Source organism: Bufo bufo, chromosome 3, assembly GCF_905171765.1.
Source record: "Bufo bufo chromosome 3, aBufBuf1.1, whole genome shotgun sequence".
NCBI lineage: Eukaryota > Metazoa > Chordata > Amphibia > Anura > Bufonidae > Bufo > Bufo bufo.
Genome location: NC_053391.1, coordinates 20,930,120 through 20,945,045, shown reverse-complemented (window position 1 = coordinate 20,945,045; position 14,926 = coordinate 20,930,120).

Here is a 14,926-nt window from a genome sequence, read left to right as displayed (position 1 = left end):
GTAGTGTTGGGGATAAAATCACCTACTCGACGGTGTAGCAGTTTTTTGTTAAGCTGCCGGAGAAGGTGAACATGGCCATTTGTACTGTACAGTCGTGGCCAAAAGTTTTGAGAATGACACAAATATTAGTTTTCACAAAGTTTGCTGCTAAACTGCTTTTAGATCTTTGTTTCAGTTGTTTCTGTGATGTAGTGAAATATAATTCCACGCACTTCATACGTTTCAAAGGCTTTTATCGACAATTACATGACATTTATGCAAAGAGTCAGTATTTGCAGTGTTGTCCCTTCTTTTTCAGGACCTCTGCAATTTAACTGGGCATGCTCTCAATCAACTTCTGCGCCAATTCCTGACTGATAGCAACCCATTCTTTCATAATCACTTCTTGGAGTTTGTCAGAATTAGTGGGTTTTTGTTTGTTTACCTGCCTCTTGAGGATTGACCACAAGTTATCAATGGGATTAAGATCTGGGTAGTTTCCAGGCCATGGACCCAAAATGTCAACGTTTTGGTCCCTGAGCCACTTAGTTATCACTTTTGCCTTATGGCACGGTGCTCCATGGTGCTGGAAAATGCATTGTTCTTCACCAAACTGTTGTTGGATTGTTGGATTGTTGGAAGAAGTTGCTGTTGGAGGGTGTTTTGGTACCATTCTTTATTCATGGCTGTGTTTTTGGGCAAAATTGTGAGTGAGCCCACTCCCTTGGATGAGAAGCAACCCCACACATGAATGGTCTCAGGATGCTTTACTGTTGGCATGACACAGGACTGATGGTAGCGCTCACCTTTTCTTCTCCGGACAAGCCTTTTTCCAGATACCCCAAACAATCGGAAAGAGGTTTCATCAGAGAATATGACTTTGCCCCAGTCCTCAGCGGTCCAGTCACCATACTTTCTGCAGAAGATCAATCTGTCCCTGATGTTTTTTTTGGAGAAAAGTGGCTTCTTTGCTGCCCTTCTTGACACCAGGCCATCTTCCAAAAGTCTTGGCCTCACTGTGCGTGCAGATGCGCTCACACCTGCCTGCTGCCATTCCTGAGCAAGCTCTGCACTGGTGGCACTCCGATCCCGCAGCTGAATCCTCTTTAGGAGACGATCCTGGTGCTTGCTGGAGTTTCTTGGACGCCCTGAAGCTTTCTTAACAAGAATTGAACCTCTTTCCTTGAAGTTCTTGATGATCCTATAAATTGTTGATTGAGGTGCAATCTTAGTAGCCACAATATCCTTGCCTGTGAAGCCATTTTTATGCAACGCAATAATGGCTGCACGCGTTTCTTTGCAGGTCACCATGGTTAACAATGGAAAAACAATGATTTCAAACATCACCCTACTTTTAACATATCAAGTCTGCCATTTTAACCCAATCAGCCTGACATAATGATCTCCAGCCTTGTGCTCGTCAACATTCTCACCTGAGTTAAGCAGGTCCTTTAATGACAGCAATAAAATGCAGCGGAAAGTTTTTTTGGGGATTAAGTTAATTTTAATGGTAAAGAAGGACTATGCAATTCATCTGATCACTCTTCATAACATTCTGGAGTATATGCAAACTGCTATTATAAAAATTTAAGCAGCAACTTTTCCAATTTCCAATATTTATGTAATTCTTAAAACTTTTGGCCACGACTGTAGAGTCTGTGGGCGAAAGTTAAAGCGTGGCCAGGGTTCCAATGTTGGAACCACTGCGATGCGTCAACATATGCAGCGTAACCATAAAGTGGTCTGGGGAAACTGTGGCTTCGATGTGGTGGTCCAGCCTGCCACAGCAACCGCTGCATCACCCAGTGGCACGCCGCACCCGATTTCAGCCAATCAAGGCTCCACCACCTCAGCTGAAGGGAGCTGTCTGTCCTTCCCATCATCTGCTGGTCCTGATGCTCCTCCTCCTACTCCTCGTCAGTCATTTCGTCAGCAATCGTTCACCAAAGCGATTGCCAAGAGACAACAGTATGCGTGCACTCATCCAACGGCGCAAAAGCTGAATGTGCTCCTGGCCAAGTTGCTGGTGCTGCAGTCCCTCCCTTTCCAAATGGTGGACTCTGCACCTTTCAGAGAACTGATGGCTTGTGCCGAGCCGAGGTGGAGAGTCCCAAGCTGTAATTTCTTTGCCAAAAAGGCAGTACCATCTCTGCACACACATGTAGATCAGAAGGTGGGCCAATCCTTGAGCCTGTCGGTGTCTGCCAAAGTGCAAGGCAATGCCGATGTGTGGAGCTGTAACTACGGTCAGGAACAATACATGTCCTTTATGGCCCATTGGGTGAATGTAGTTCCTGCACAGCCACATCAGCAACTTCCGCCTTCATGTTGTAACGCCGTTGGTCCTGCGACAATGTCCGCCTCTGCCTCCTCATCCTTCACCGTGTCCTCAGCCTCCACTGCAGGGACAATTCACAGTGCCCTTGCAGCATACCACAAGTGCAGGGCACTGCGGTATCACGCTGTTCCGAACCTCGTTTGCCTGGGCGAGCGGAGTCACACAGGGAAGAAACTTCTCCTTGTCCTTCATCAAGAAAGCGAATCCTGGCTTTCTCTGCAACAACTCAAAATCAGAATCATGGTGACCGACAACGGGAAGAACATGGTGTCGGCGCTGCGACAAGGAGGGCTGAGCCATGCAGCCTGCATGGCACATGTGTTCAATCTGGTTGTGAAGCGGTTCCTAAAGTCTACCACCCGTCTGCAAGACATCTTAAAAATGGCCAGGAAACTTTGCATGCACTTCAACCACTCGTACACCGCAAAGCACACCCTCCTTGAGCTGCAGCGGCAGAATGGCATTCCCCAACATAGGCTGATGTGTGACGTTTCCACCCGTTAGAATTCCACCCTCCATATGTTGGACCGTCTATAAGAACAGAGAAAGGCCATAAACTACACTGCTCAAAAAAATAAAGGGAACACAAAAATAACACATCCTAGATCTGAATTAATTAAATATTCTTCTGAAATACTTTGTTCTTTACATAGTTGAATGTGCTGACAACAAAATCACACCAAAAAAAAAAATGGAAATCAAATTTTTTAACCCATGGAGGTCTGGATTTGGAGTCACCCTCAAAATTAAAGTGGAAAAACACACTACAGGCTGATCCAAATTTGATGTAATGTCCTTAAAACAAGTCAAAATGAGGCTCAGTAGTGTGTGTGGCCTCCACGTGCCTGTATGACCTCCCTGCAACGCCTGTGCATGCTCCTGATGAGGTGGCGGACGGTGTCCTGAGGGATCTCCTCCCAGACCTGGACTAAAGCATCTGCCAACTCCTGGACAGTCTGTGGTACAACGTGACGTTGGTGGATAGGGCGAGACATAATGTCCCAGATGTGCTCAATTGGATTCAGGTCTGGGGAACGGGCGGGCCAGTCCATAGTATCAATGCCTTCATCTTGCAGGAACTGCTGACACACTTCAGCCACATGAGGTCTAGCATTGTCTTGCATTAGGAGGAACCCAGGCCAACCGCACCAGCATATGGTCTCACAAAGGGTCTGAGGATCTCATCTCGGTACCTAATGGCAGTCAGGCTACCTCTGGCGAGCACATGGAGGGCTGTGCGGCCCTCCAAAGAAATGCCACCCCACACCATTACTGACCCAATGCCAAACCGGTCATGCTGGAGGATGTTGCAGGCAGCAGAACGTTCTCCACGGCGTCTCCAGACTCTGTCACGTCTGTCACATGTGCTCAGTGTGAACCTGCTTTCATTTGTGAAGAGCACAGGGCGCCAGTGGCGAATTTGCCAATCTTGGTGTTCTCTGGCAAATGCCAAACGTCCTGCACGGTGTTGGGCTGTAAGCACAACCCCCACCTGTGGACGTCGGGCCCTCATATCACCCTCATGGAGTCTGTTTCTGACCGTTTGAGCAGACACATGCACATTTGTGGCCTGCTGGAGGTCATTTTGAAGGGCTCTGGCAGGGCTCCTCCTGTTCCTCCTTGCACAAAGGGTCCTGCTGCTGGGTTGTTGCCCTCCTACGGCCTTCTCCACATCTCCTGATGTATTGGCCTGTCTCCTGGTCACGCCTCCATGCTCTGGACACTACGCTGACAGACACAGCAAACCTTCTTGCCACAGCTCGCATTGATGTGCCATCCTGGATAAGCTGCACTACCTGAGCCACTTGTGTGGGTTGTAGACTCCGTCTCATGCTACCACTAGAGTGAAAGCACCGCCAGCATTCAAAAGTGACCAAAACATCAGCCAGGAAGCATAGGAACTGAGAAGTGGTCTGTGATAACCACCTGCAGAACCACTCCTTTATTGGGGGTGTCTTGCTAATTGCCTATAATTTCCACCTGTTGTCTATCCCATTTGCACAACAGCATGTGAAATTGATTGTCACTCAGTGTTGCTTCCTAAGTGGACAGTTTGATTTCACAGAAGTGTGATTGACTTGGAGTTACATTGTGTTGTTTAAGTGTTCCCTTTATTTTTTTGAGCAGTGTATTTCTTGATGATCTAAGCAGACAGGAGTACTCCTCTATGTGACTTTGATGTCAGCCAGTGACAGCTCATGCGTGACACCTGCCGTTTGCTCAGGCCCTTTGAGGAGGCCACGTTATTTGTCAGTTGCCAGGACTATGGGATGAACAACGTCATTCCACTGCTTCATGTCCTGGAACAGATGCTGGTAAATCTGGCTGGTTAGGGAACTGGAAATGTGGCGCCTAGATCTCACGGCCACATGAGCCCTGTGGAGGCTGAACTGGAGGAGGAGGACATTGGAGCACAAGCAATGTGTAGCTAAATGGGTGTTTTTTTACATACGGGTGACAGGAGAGGAGGGGTAGGAGCAGCCAGAAAAGCTACAAGGCGATGAGAAAGATGAGGCAGAGGACCCAGACACACAGTGGTAGTATGCAGTGGAGATGGAGTCAGGGAGTCCCTCCAAGTCAATTTCACAAATGGCCCGATGCATGCTCACTTGCTTGCATAGTGACAGCCAAATTGTCACCATTCGGCAGAGGGATAACTTCTGGTTCTCCACCTTGTTGGACCCTCGCTACCGGTCCAAAATGGGGGCCTTTTTTTACACCGCTGAGAGGGAGGACAAACTGAACTACTATAGAACTACTATTGAGACATCCTATGTAGTCAGTCGTCCACCCTCTTGCAGGTCCGACCAGATGGGCCCTCTGCACTCATGTTCCTCTGCCATGGCTGCTGTGGCATGGTGGAGTGGTAGGAGCAGCTCACCAGCAGCAGCTAGACCTGGAGCATACCTGAACCAGCAGGTGGTGGCATTCTTGGACAATACCCCGCCACGCCACATTGAAGATCCACTGGACTACTGGGCAGCCAAACTGGATTTGTGGTGACAACTAGCAGAGTTTTCCCTGTCCTGCCCGTCCAGTAGTGTGGCATCAGAGCGGGTGTTTAGTGCGGCAAAATGTGGAGACACTGACCTTTGTCAAGATTAGTCAGGCGTGGATCAGCCATGATTTCCACCCACCAATGCCTGATGCATCAGACTAGATCATCCATGTGTCACAGATGTAGTAGGGGAGAACACCAAAAGACAATCAAGAAGGAAGGGGAAAGACACTAAGCCTCACCGCTAGGGAAGAAAAAGGGTCACCACCTATAAAACACTGCTCCTGGCCCCAACTCCTATCTGTATGGGAACCTAGAAAACCCTGGTGACCCTCAGATGCCCTAAAGATAATGACAGGGCAGAGACCACCCGTTCCTTCCCTGGTGAAGGAACTAGTGTCTCACTGAGGCCTAGTAAACAACCAGGGGGGAGGATACAAAACACGACAAGCAGAACACTTAACTTCAGAGGATAAAGGATGAACAGGACTTCAACACGAACCACACTCCAGCTCTTCCAAGACCAAATGAAGCTATCCCAAGAAAGGAGTGATGGGAAAAGTCAGACTAAATAGGGGGAGGTGTGGACATACCAGCAACACACAGACAAAGTGAAACCAAAAGAGGCTGTCAGATCACTAATGCATAGATAATCTTTCAGACCTTCTGAGACCTGTCACAGATGTGACAGTACCCCCCTTCTACGGGTCACCTCCGGGCACCCAGGATGATTTTATCAGGATGAGCTCTGTGGAATGCTCTCACCAGACGACTAGCATTAACATCGGTCACTGGAACCCACATCCTCTCCTCTGGTCCGTACCCTCTCCAATGAACGCGATACTGGAGGGATCTCCGGAGAACTCGGGAGTCCACAATCCTGCTGATCTGAAATTCGAAATTGCCGTCCACCATGACAGGAGCGCGAGGCAAGGACAGGTTCGACACATTTCTTTAGCAACGATTTATGAAATAAGTTATGGATTTTCAATACCTGAGGAAGTTCAAGACGGAAGGCTACAGGGTTAACAATAGCAGTGATCTTATATGGACCAATAAATCTTGGGCCCAACTTCCAAGAAGGTACCTTAAGTTTAATTTTTCTTGTAGACAACCACACAGAATCACCCACTCTCAGGTCTGGACCACTCATACGTCTCCTGTCAGCCACACGCTTATACCTGTCGCCCATCTTTTTCAGGTTATTTTGGATTTTCCGCCAAATAGAAGACAAAGAAGAGGAAAATCGCTCCTCCTCAGGAATGCCGGAATTTTGAGCACCAGAAAATGTACCAAACTGTGGATGGAACCCATATGCCCCAAAAAACGGCGACTTATCAGTGGATTCCTGTCTACGGTTATTTATAGCAAACTCAGCTAATGACAAATATGAAGACCACTCTTCCTGATTCTCTGAAACAAAACATCTCAAGTAAGTCTCCAGATTTTGATTAGTGCGCTCCGTCTGTCCGTTCGACTGAGGATGAAAAGCCGAAGAGAAGGAAAATTGTACACCCAAACGAGTACAGAACACTTTCCAGAATCTGGAAACAAACTGAGTTCCTCTATCGGACACCATATCAGAGGGAATGCCATGTAGTTTCACGATGTTGTCGACAAACACCTGTGCAAGAGTTTTAGCATTGGGTAGACTAGGTAATGCAATAAAGTGTGCCATTTTACTAAAACAATCTACAACTAGAGATGTCCCGAACTATTCGCCGGCGAACATCGCTTGTTCGCGTTCGCCGCGGCGGGCAAACATATGCGATGTTCGGTCCACCCCCTATACGTCATCATTGAGCAAACTTTGACCCTGTACCTCACAGTCAGCAGACACATTCCAGCAAATCAGCATACCCTCCCTCCCAGACCCTCCCACCTCCTATCAAAAAGCAAGGACAGCATCCATCTTAGATGAATTCTGAAGCTGCAGTGTTAGTGAGAGCAGGGAGAGTGCTGCTGCTGAATTAATAGGGAAATCGTTAGCTAGGCCAGTGTTCTGTGTCCACTCCAGTCCTCAAAGACTCATCTGATCTGCTGTAAGAACAGCGTCCTGACAGCGCCCCAAAAAGCCCTTTTTAGGGCTAGTACATCAGTCTGCTTTTTATATATATATATATATATATATATTGCAGTTGCCTGCCAGTGTGTGTCAGGCCCACAGACTGTACTGTCCCCACTGCCCACCACTCATATCGGGTGGCACAGTACCTTGCACGCATAGTATCACTAATCTAAAAAAAAATGACAGGCAGAGGCAGGCCACCCCGCAGGGGCCGTCGTGGTCGTGGTGCTGTGATTTCCTTTGGCCCTAGAATAATGCCCAGTGTTCAGAGGCCACGTACCCTGAACTCGAAAAGTTCTGAGGACATAGTTGACTGGCTAACACAGGACACCCAATCTTATACAGCTTCCGCTCGGAACCTTGACGCACCATGCTCCTCCAGCTCAGCTTCGGGCACCTCTCAAGTTACCACTCGCCCGCCTGCCGCCACCACCAACACTAGCACCACAACCGCTTTACTTGATCTGTCAGAGAAGTTATTTACACATCAGTTGGAAGAAATGAGTGATGCGCAACCATTATTGCCAGAGGATGTAGATAATAGGGATATGTCTCAGTCAGGTAGCATTACACACATGGACGTACGGTGTGATGATGTTGTACCCGCTGCTGCTTCCCTTGCTGAGTTGTCAGATACAAGTGAAGCGGTTGATGATGACGATGTGTCTGTGGATGTCACGTGGGTCCCCGCTCGAAGAGAAGAAGAACAGGGGGAAAGTTAAGATGGGGAGTCAGAGAGGAGGAGGAGACGAGTTGGAAGCAGGGGGAGGTCGTCGCAAGGAGCTAGTGGCACAGTCAGACAGCATGTATCGCACCCGGGGTCAGCCAGACAGCACGCCAATCAACGCATGCTGTTGCCACCACCAGAATTCCGTCATTGCAAAGCTCAGCAGTGTGGCATTTTTTGTGTGTGTCTGCCTCTGATAACAGCGATGACATTTGCAACCTGTGCCAAAAGAAACTGAGTCGCGGGAAGTCCAACACCCACCTAGGTACAACTGCTTTGCGAAGGCACATGATCTCACATCACAAACGCCTATGGGATCAACACATGATGGGTACAAGCAGCACACAAACTCAAAACCACCATCCTCCTCCTGGACCAGCATCTTCAGCCACATCAACCACTGCTGTCCTCCTTTCCCCCTCTCAACCACCCACCACTCCGCCTCTCACCTTCAGCAGTTCCTGCTCATCTGCCCACAGTCAAGTGTCTGTCAAGGAAATGTTTGAGCGTAAGAAGCCAATGTCACAGAGTCACCCCCTTGCCCGGCATCTGACAGCTGGCTTGTCGGAACTCTTAGCCCGCTAGCTTTTACCATACAAGCTGGTGGAGTCTGAGGCTTTCAAAAAAATTTTAGCTATTGGGACACCGCAGTGGAAAGTACCCGGACAAATTTTTTTTTCACAAAAGGCAATCCCCAACCTGTACTCTATTGTGGAAAAGGAAGTCATGGCATGTCTGGCACACAGTGTTGGGGCAAGGGTCCATCTGACCACTGATACCTGGTCTGCAAAGCACGGTCAGGGCAGGTATATCACGTACACTGCGCATTGGGTAAACCTGTTGACAGCTGCCAAGCATGGAACGCGTGGCTCTGCAGAGGAGTTGGTGACACCACCACGACTTGCAGGCAGGCCTGCTGCCACCTCCTCTACTCCTCCTACTCCATCCTCTTCGCTAACCTCCTCGGCTGAGTCCTCTTCTGCTGCTGCGTCTTGCTCCACATCAACTGCACCCTCCCAGCTCCCCAGGGGCTATTCCACATCCCGGATACGACAGTGTCACGCCGTCTTGGGGTTGACTTGCCTGAAAGCAGAGAGTCACACCGGACAAGCACTCCTGTCCGCCCTGAAAGCACAGGTGGATCAGTGGCTGACCCCGCACCAACTGGAAATCGGCAAAGTGGTGTGTGACAACGGAAGCAATTTGTTGGCGGCATTGAATTTGGGCAAGTTGACACATGTGCTGTGCATGGCACATGTGTTGAATCTGATCGTACAACGCTTTGTGCATAAGTACCCAGGCTTACAGGACGTCCTCAAGCAGGCCAGGAAGGTGTGTGGCAATTTCAGGCGTTCCTACACGGCCATGGCGCACTTTTCAGATATTCAGCGGCGAAACAACATGCCAGTGAAGCGCTTGATTTGCGACAGCCCGAAACGTTGGAATTCAACACTCCTAATGTTCGACCGCCTGCTCCAACAAGAAAAAGCCGTCCGTCAACGAGTATTTTTTATGACCGGGGTGCTAGGACAGCCTCTGCGGAGCTGGGTATTATTTTGCCACGTTACTGGACGCTCATGCGCAATGCCTGTAGGCTCATGCGTCCTTTTGAGTAGGTGACAAACCTAGTCAGTGGCACCGAAGGCACCATCAGCGACATCATCCCATTTGTTTTCTTCCTGGAGCGTGCCCTGTGAAGAGTGCTGGATCAGGCCGTAGATGAGCATTAGGAGGAAGAGTTGTGGTCACCATCACCACCAGAAACAGCCTTATCAGCATCGCTTGCTGGACCTGCGGCAACGCTGGAAGAGGAGTCTGAGGAAGAGGAGTCAGAGGAGGAATGTGGCTTTGAGGAGGAGGAAGACCAACCACAGCAGGCATCCCAGGGTGTTCGTTGTCACCTATCTGGTACCCGTGGTGTTGTACGTGGCTGGGGGGAAGAACAGACCTTCAATGAGATCAGTGAGGACAAGGAACGGGACATGAGTAGCTCAGCATCCAACCTCGCGCAAAAGGGGTCTTTCATGCTGTCATGCCTGTTGAGGGACCCTCGTATAAAAAGGCTGAAGGAGAACGACCTGTACTAGGTGGCCACGCTACTAGACCCCCGGTATAAGCAGAAAGTGGCTGAAATGTTACTGAATTACCGATAGTCTGAAAGGATTCAGCCGTTCCAAAGCAAGTTAAAAAGTATGCTTTACACAGCATACTGTATATGGGTGATGTCACAGCACAATGGGAATCTAACAGGGGAAGAGGTGAAAGTAATCCTCCTCCTACCACGACCACGCCGGCAAGGACAGGACGCTTTACAGACGTGTTGTTGATGGAGGACATGCAGAGCTTTTTAAGTCCTACGCATCGCCACAGCCCTTCGGGGTCCATCCTCAGAGAACGACTCCACCGACAGGTAGCAGACTACCTCGCCTTAACTGCAGATATCGACACTCTGAGGAGCGATGAACCCCTTGACTACTGGGTGTGCAGGCTTGACCTGTGGCCTGAGATATCCCAATTTGCGATAGAACTTCTGGCCTGCCCCGCTTCAAGTGTCCTGTCAGAAAGGACCTTCAGCACAGCAGGAGGTATTGTCACTGAGAAGAGAAGTAGCCTAGTTCAAAAAAGTCTACATTACCTCACCTTTATTAAGATGAATGAGGCATGGATCCCGAAGGGACTGACAGTGGGGGATGCATTTGACTAAAAAAGGCCTGATGAGATGCCTTGGGCTAAAAATGGTCCACACGCTGCTGTATTTAATCTCTACATGCCGGATGACTTGCGTGACTTCTCCGCCACCAACAAGGGTTCAAGCCGCAATGTTTTAGTGCACTTTCTGCCTAGAAAACACAAATTTTTCTGGCCGCTGCTACAGCAGCGGCTGCAACACAACCTGATTTTTTTAGGCATGTGTACATGCCTAATTTTTCTGGCCTCTGGCGCTGCACTGTGTCTGCAAAAACAAAACAAAAAAAAGGCACATACATGTGTCAATTCCCCTTCGTGATCGTTACCTTGTTGTAGTGAAGGGGCTTGCGTATCACAATGAAGCGATCACCTCTATGAGTGTGTTGGCAATGGCAATGTTGGCACACCCCAGATGATAAGGTCGTTGCTTCATTGTGAACAGACCAAAAGCGATCGGCTGGATAATTTTGCATAGAAAAAACATAAATTTTCTTTGTGATCATCTAAGGTGATCATTAAAGCCTACTAGGCCAACAATGGGCCCACACTGCAGAATCATTGTTTTCTGGGCCACTTAACTGGCACTGAACTACCTCAGCACGACCATAGGCTTTGAAAAACCGCCATCGCCTGCAATCTCCCAAAGCTGCACACGAGCACAGTCATCACTACACCAAGATTGACGCATAGAGGAATAAAATTTATGTCATGAGTGTGTCAACTATTGACAACTCTTTGCGGTTGTCTAAAATCTATTCGATACACGTCCCCTGATAGGGGACGTAACAGGGATTAAACTGATAAGAATAGTACTACTTGACACACCACTCATATAGGGTGGCACAGTACATTGCACGGCGCACGCGCAGTGCCCCAGATTGGAAGTTTGGAAGTAAGAGGACCGACCAACCATCTTTTTCCATCTCCAGGTTCCTAAAATCTATTCCATACACCGGCCCCTGATAGGGGACAAAACAGAGATTAAACAGGTAAGAACAGATTTTTTTAATAAAAAAAAAAGAGGACAGCCTCTGCGGAGCTGGGTATTTTTTGGCCGCTTTACTGAACGCTCATTCACAATGGCTGTAGGCTCATGCGTCCTTTTGCGGAGGTGACAAACCTGGTCAGTCAAACCCAAGGCAACATCATCGACCTCATCCCATATGCGTTTTTTCTGGAGAGTGCCCTGCGAAGAGTGCTGGATCAGGCCGTAGATGAGCATGAAGAGGAAGAGTTGTGGTCACCATCACCACCAGAACACAGCCTTGTCGTCGTTAATTGCTGGACCTGCTGCAACGCAGAGAGAGAGGAGTCTGAAGAAGAGGAGTCAGAGGAGGAAGGTGGCTTTGAGGAGGTGGAAGACCAACCACAGCAGGCGTTCCAGTGGGCTTGTTGTCACCTTTCGGGGACCCTTGCTGTTGTACGTGGCTGGGTGGAGGAAGAGACCTTCAATGACGTCAGTGAGGACAAGGAACGGGACATGGCTAGCTTGGTATCCAACCTTGTGCAAATGGGGAGTTTGCGGTTGTGCAAATGGACTGTTTGCGGTGCGTTAAACGTGGAGTTTGGTCTTTCAGAGTTTGGTCTGTCACTATGAAGCGCTCGTAACCCTTACACTACCTGATCGAAACAACATCATACCTGATGTTTTAAAGCACGTTATTCCAAACAATTTAGGAATGTTAGGTGATTTATGCCCTTTATGGATTAAAACCCGACTCTGCGTCAACTACGTAATTTTCCATGGGAGTTTTGCCATGGATCCCCCTCCGGCATGCCACAGTCCAGGTGTTAGTCCCCCTGAAACAACTTTTCCATCACTATTGTGGCCAGAAAGAGTCCCTGTGGGTTTTAAAATTCGCCTGCCTATTGAAGTCTATGGCGGTTCGTCCGGTTCGCCCGTTCGCGAACATTTGCGGAAATTCACGTTCGCCATTCGCGAACAGAAAATTTTATGTTCGAGACATCTCTAATCACTATACTCGGCCGAGTACCACATGTAGAGATGGACTTGCGGTTCGCCCTGCGGTCGGTTCGCGGCGAACTTTGCTTGTTCGCGATTCGCCGAACGGGCGAACATATGGCGATATTCGCGCCCGCCATATTCTTTTACGTTGTGAAGAACTTTGACCCATGACACATCCATAAGGTGGTACAGGACAGCCAATTGAGACGTTTCAGCACATGGACATACCCCCTATCTTATAAATAGACCTGACCTGGGCGCCATTTTACATTCTGTCTTTTGTCAGTGTAGGGAGAGGTTGCTGAGTGGAGCAGGGACAGACTGTTAGGGACAAAAACACTATCAAATAGGTCCACAAAAGTCCTTTTAAGGACTGGTATAGGTGTGCTATCGATAGGTGTGCAGTATATAGGGGTGTAATACACTTATACTTTCTAACATAGAAAGCATATTATAGTGGATTTGTATTGTGCAGCAGTGGTGAGCGGTTCTGCAGCGATACTGCAGCTACATAGAGTGACAAATGCAATTAGAAAAAATAATTATAACTGGTGTGATATACCAGTCGTCCCCCAAAATGACTGATTGAAGCGGGATGTTATATACCAATAATATACTTTCATAATAGTGTATTTGGGTACTGCAGAATTTTTTGCCTGTTTTGCTGCATTCCCTCTGCTACACACAGTGACAAACAGTACTGGAAATAAATTATTATAACTGGTGTCATATACCAGTCACCCCCAAAACGACTGATTGAACCGGGGTGTTATATACATTCTTCCACAAATATTGCGCTTCTCTAGAGACTTTTGTCACAGGGTCATTTAAAAAATGATAGGCAAAGGAAGAGGCAGGCCCTTCCGCGGGGGTGGTAGGGGTCGGGCAGAAGCACCAGGCCAGAGCCTAAGTGGGAAGTTGGAGACAGTGCGTGCGATTACGTCAAAGGACGCACCAGACTTGGTTGTGTGGCTCACTCAGCCTTCTGCTTCTGCACCCTCCTCATCCTCTCTATCACCACCCTCTTCACTCTATGCTGTGTGCACCCCCAAAGACATCACCACCACCACCACCATATCCCCTCCACTCAAGTCACAGGAATTATTTTCCTATCCATTACAAGACATTTCCAATGTGAAGCCATTCCTGGCATTGGATCAGGAGGAGGAGGTAGCAACGGCCGCCACTCAGCAGTCTGACGACAGTACCCAGATCAGCCCAAGAAGGTTGGTCCCTGCTGTTTCTGCCTACTCCGAGATCTCTAATGTTAGTGGTGGGGAAGGTGACGTTGATGATGACGTGTCAATGGATGTCACATGGGTGCCCACAAGAGAGGAAGTTCAGAGGGAGAGACGGAGCAGCAGATAGGGAGGAGAAGCAGACAGAACTTACATTGCACAGGAGGCAAAAAGCAGACTGCAAATGTATCAGGAGTGAGCCATCTACCATGCACGGTCACATCTGGCGCTTCCAGGACGCCGGCACATGGCTCCACAGTGTGGGCTTTTTTTTTAACGTGTCCCCACAAAGCCACACTCAAGGCGCTCACTGTCCAGCCTTTTCTCATTCTCCTTTTTCAATGAGCAGGACACTGGGTCATTGGGGCTGCTATGCAGTGGGTCAGATTTAGATGTGAATAAGTTCATGACGCCAGTTGCAGCTTGCGCAGGTACTGTAGAAGGGCCCTTTAAGATGGTATGAGCACACGTACTAGGTGAGGAATGCCAGAGGGGGATATTGTCTCTGTATTGTGTCAACGGTGTCTCCTAGCTCTGGTATGGCTGGACTCCTGTATCCTGGCTCACATGCAACAAAATGAGTGTTGTTAATAGGAGTAACTGAGGAATGATGGAATTCCACACAGAAAGTAGGGTCCAACTTGTCTTTACTTGATGTTATTATATTATGCAGCACTAGATCCGTACAATATTACAGCAATAGTCTAGGATCCCAGCAGGTGTTGGCAATATGTGGCAGGAATTATATTTATATATTCTGCATCTAGTACATACGCCTTAAAGAATCTGGCAGGTATCTGTCTTCTGCTCTGTCTTGGGTTCTGCTTGGTTTGGGCCTGACTAGCTATGGAGGTACTTATCTTCTCCTTGTTCTGGAATCTGTACTTACAGGACTGCTCGCAGGGAATGGTAGTTTCTTCCTGG